The sequence below is a fragment of the Sapajus apella genome, unplaced genomic scaffold, assembly GCF_009761245.1.
Source record: "Sapajus apella isolate SASKATOON/1434 unplaced genomic scaffold, GSC_monkey_1.0 scaffold46, whole genome shotgun sequence".
Taxonomy (NCBI): domain Eukaryota; kingdom Metazoa; phylum Chordata; class Mammalia; order Primates; family Cebidae; genus Sapajus; species Sapajus apella.
Genome location: NW_022436986.1, coordinates 2,405,073 through 2,409,962, shown reverse-complemented (window position 1 = coordinate 2,409,962; position 4,890 = coordinate 2,405,073). Strand labels below are relative to the sequence as shown.

Sequence of the window (4,890 nt, the reverse complement as noted above, 5' to 3'; positions counted from 1 at the left end):
CCTGCAACCTCTACCTCTGGGGCTCAATCAGTCCTCCTACTTTAGCCTTCTGAGTAGCTGGGATTTCAGGTGTGAACCACCATGTCCAGCTAATTTTTGTATTTGTAAAGATGGGGTTGCGCCACATTGCCCAGGCTGGTCTCCAACTCCTGGACTCAAGCGATGAGCCTGCCTCAGCCTCCCAAAGTGCTGGGATTACAGAAGCAAGCCACTGCGCCTGGCTGAGCATTTTTTATATATTCTGAATACTAAACCCTTATGAGATACATTTTATTTATTTTGGGGGAGGGGGACTGCAAGAGTCATTGGGCAGACAGACTCTCAGCTAGTCCGAGATATGTTTTATAAGTATTTTCTCCCATTCTGTAAGTTGCCTTTTCACTTTGTTGATAATATCATTAGATTTGCAAAGGTTTTAATGTTTGTGAAATCTTATCGATCTATTTTTTCTTTTGTTGCTTGTGCTTTAGTGTTAGTTCTAATAATCCATTGCTAAATCCAAGCTCCTAAAGATTTACCCCTGCTTTCTTCTAATAGTTTTATACTTTCAGCTCTTATATTTAGGTAGTTGATCTGTTTGAGTTAATCTTTGTATATGGAGTGAGGCAGAGTCCAACTTCATTCTTTTGCATGTAGTTTTCCAGTTTCAGCACTATTTTCTGAAGAGACTGTTTTTCCCCCATTGAATGTTCTTGGCATCTTTGTTGAAAATCAATTGACCATAGGTGTTTGGGTTTATTTTTGGATTGTAAACTCTACTCTGTTGGACTGTATGTCTATCTTTATGACTTTACCACACTGTTTTGATTATTGTAGCTTTGTAGTGCTTTATTTCTCTTTTTCAATATTGTTTTGGCTGTTTAGGGCCTCATGCAATTCTGTGTGAATTTGAGGATCAATCTTTCCATTTATGCAAAAATGGCCATTAAAATTTTTATAGGGATTGCATTGAATCTGTAGCTCATTTTGGAAGTACTGCAGTCTTAACAATATTAAGTTTTCTGATACATAACCATGGAAATTCATTATATTAAATTAGGTCTTTTTAAGTTTTACTCAGCAGCTTTATACTTTTCAGTGTATCCTTCACCTCTTAGGTTAAATGTATTCTTAAGAATTGTATTTGATTCTTCTGGATGCCATTATAAATGGAATTTTTTTTTTTTTAGGATTGTTCCTTGTTGATGTATAGAAACACAACTGGTTTTTGTGTGTTCATCTTATACCCTACAACTTTCCTAAATCAATTTACTAGATCTAATCGATATTTTTGTGTATTCCTTGGGATATTCTATATGTAGAATCCTGTCTTCTGCAACTGTAAATATTTCTTCGTTTCCAATTTGGATGACTATTGTGATTCCAAATAATGACAGTGTTTCACTTTTTCTTCCCAAACTGCTCTGGCTAGGACTCCCAGTAAAATGTTACATAGCAGTGATGAAAACTGGCATCCTTATATTGTTTCTGCTCTTATGGGGAAAGCTTTCAGTCTATCACCATTGAGTATGATGAGCTTCCTTGTCTTTTGGTCTTTGGTTGGGGTGGACAATAGGCAGCATGCGCTAGATTTAGGAGGATAGGAGGGGGATGAAGTCAGGCCATTTGTGTGCTGGCTCCCTCTCTGCTGCGTCTCCATGCGTTGGTTGTGTTTTCCTACAAAAGACCACAGCTCCTGTCAGGTGGCCTTCTTCATACAGCCACTCCTGCAATGGCTAGCCCTAGGGTACAATACCTTGTTGTTTTCGCTGAGCCTTGCCCATCCCTCTGTAAATGATCCCTTTGTGAAACTTTCCTCAATTACTCATTTAGAATGAACATCTCTTTTCTGCAAGGACTCTAATTCAAAGACTTAACACTGAGTAAATGGGCACATCTCTCTGGACTGAAGTCAGCCTGCAGCGGTCCAGCAAGACTCCAAAGTGACTGAGGTTTTAATAATCACCTTACAGTCTTTTCTGGCTTCTAAGCATATAGAAATCTGTGTGACTGGGTATGGGGTAGGAGTCATTTTGTGAGAACAAGGAAGAGAACTTGCTGCTCTTCATGTCAGCAATGCCAGGTACCTGAGAGATGCAACTTGCATCAACCATAAAACTTCATATCCCAATCAGAATTGCTGAATTAAAGATTTAGAACTGCAACTTCTTCAAATGGGAAGACAAATATTTCCTCCATCTTTGCTTCTGATTCTGTTCATCATCCATTGTCAGTATCCCGGATTAGACTCTAATACGGACATGCTGGCTGCTTCAACTTTGGGGCTTAATGCTACCAAGTATTTGAGCCCAGTCCAACTTTTGGTTCATAACTGCCTCTACCCCAAGGCCTGATAGAACCCACCTCATTTGGCCCAAGGAAACTCACATGCTGGCAGCATTTATGTACCGTATTCATTTCCTAGGGTTGCTACAACAAATTATGAAAAAATGGGTGACTTAAAACAGCAGGAATTTCTTTTCTCACAGTTGTGACTAGACGTCCAGTATCAAGATGTTGGCAGGTCCATGCTTTCTCTCATGGCCTTAGATAAAAACCCTTCCCTGCCTCTTCCTGGCTTCTGCAGATTCTTGGCAATCGTTGGCTTGTAAACACATCACTCTAGGCTCTGCTTCTGTCAACATATGGATAAACCTTCTCCCTGTGTGTTTTATTCTTCCTCCCATGAGGCCATCAGTCACACTGAATTAAAAACTCATCAGGCCGGGTGTGGTGGCTCATGTCTGTAATCCCAGCACTTTCGGAGACCAAGGTGGGGTGGGGGGTGGGGGTCACCTGCAGTCAGGAGTTCAAGACCAGCCTGCACAACATGGTAAAACCCCATCTCTACTAAAAATACCAAAAAAAACTATCCAGGTGTGATGGTGGGCACCTATAATCCCAGCTACACAGGAGGCTGAGGCAGGCAAATTGGTTGAACCGGGAGGTGGAAGGTTGCAGTGAGCTGAGATTTCGTCATTACATTCCAGCCAGGGCAACAAGAGCGAAACTCCTCTCAAAGGAAAAAAAAAGTGGTAAAATATACATAACATAAAAATTCACCAGTTTGGCCGGGCGCCATGGCTCACGCCTATAATCCTAGCACTTTGGGAGACCAAGGCGTGTGGACCTTGGTCAGGCTGGTTAGGAGTTCGAGACCAGCCTGACAAACATGGAGAAACCCCATCTCTACTAAAAATACAAAATTAGCCAGACGTGGTGGCACATGCCTATAATCCCAGCTACTTGGGAAGGCTGAGGCAGGAGAATCATTTGAACCAGGATATACCCCTTCTAGTGGGTAGTGTGGGAAAGGTGAGACTAGATGTTACCAGCCAATTAGGATACTATTGCCTGAGACCAGGTGAGGCGTAACACACTCACGGTGGGATAGGGCCAGCATTGTGCCTCAGCTGGCTCATGACAGCTGATTGTCAAACTTTAAGAAATTTTGCAAGCTGGTTCTTAACCCCACTCATTCTTAAAAATTAAATTATATGAACTTACAATTAAATATTTTTTAATATGGTAATATTCAAAATTCATCATTTCCTAATTGTTTTGTTTGGGTTTTTGTGTGTGTGCATGTGTTTTTTTTGTTTGTTTGTTTGTTTGTTTGTTTTTTAGCTCTGGCTCTGTTGCCTAGGCTGAAGTGTAGTGGCAAAATCATTGCTCACTTTAAATTCAAAGTCCTGGGCTGAAGTGATCTTCCCACCTCAGCCTCCTGAGAAAGTAGAACTACAGGTGTGCACCACCGTGCCTCCTATTTTTATAATTTTTGTAGAAATGGGTTTCCCTGTGTTGTCCAGGCAGTCTTGCACTCCCGGGCTGAAGTAATTCTCCTGCCTCAGTCTCCCAAAGTGCTGGTATTACAGGCATCAACCAGCATGCCCAGCTCTTAATTGTTGTACTATTGTTTTAGCTCTTAAGGTAATTTACCTCTATTTGATCTGTATGGTGGAGACTATATAACAGTGTGCTGCTGTGCATCTCTTCTAACATGATGTTCATGTGGTAATTATGGAAAACCAAAATGAAGATAAGTAACCCCTACAAATGGTTGACTTAGATTTGGGATTGTCTGTATTGTTTAAAAATATACGCATTCTTTACACATTATGTAAAGAATTTTCATTATGATTTGAAATATTCTCTCTTCCTTTATCCCTTCTTTCCTTACTTTTTTCATGCTTTCCGTCTCCCCTCCCACTTGTTAAGATGACTCCCCCTTAAGGAATTCCCATTCGCAGTGATATCTCATCAAAGAAGCACATGAATAGCTGACATTATGTAATGCTTTGACATTTGGCATTCCCAAGGCATTATCCCACCCCTGATGCACATAAGTTGTCAGAGCATAAAATTGGCATTTTTACATATTCTTAATGTACAGATGTCAGTCTGAAAACCATTCACTAGTATTGTTATGATTACATTCTTTGTCTCATTTTCTTTGTATGCCAAGATTTGTTCTTGTCATTTCTTTTCTTTTGGGAGTTTCAAAGAGGGAAGACAAAACTGTAACAATCCAGTTTACTGATTCTGACAAGAGGAAAAAGTAAACTTTTAAGTCTCTGGCCACTTTTGGCAATGATGCTCCTGGTACAGGAGCAAAGTTGTAACAAGAAGGACCAGATGGCCGGGCGCGGTGGCTCAAGCCTGTAATCCCAGCACTTTGGGAGGCCGAGGCGGGTGGATCACAAGGTCAAGAGATCAAGACCATCCTGGTCAACATGGTGAAACCCCGTCTCTACTAAAAATACAAAAAATCAGCTGGGCATGGTGGCGCGTGTCTGTAGTCCCAGCTACTCAGGAGGCTGAGGCAGGAGAATTGCCTGAACCCAGGAGGCGGAGGTTGCGGTGAGCCGAGATCGCGCCATTGCACTCCAGCCTGGGTTCAGGCAATTCTCC

At 41.4% G+C, this 4,890-nt stretch overlaps 1 long non-coding RNA gene across 1 annotated transcript in view; it reads right to left on the bottom strand.

The window, feature by feature from the left end:
• Window positions 1-707: 707 nt before the first annotated feature.
• The window catches only part of LOC116524701, a 35,034-nt gene continuing 30,851 nt past the window's right edge, over window positions 708-4,890 (bottom strand). Inside the window, exon 2 of the long non-coding RNA XR_004257446.1 lies at window positions 708-1,656. This is a non-coding gene — a long non-coding RNA (uncharacterized LOC116524701). The remainder of the gene's footprint in view (window positions 1,657-4,890) is intronic.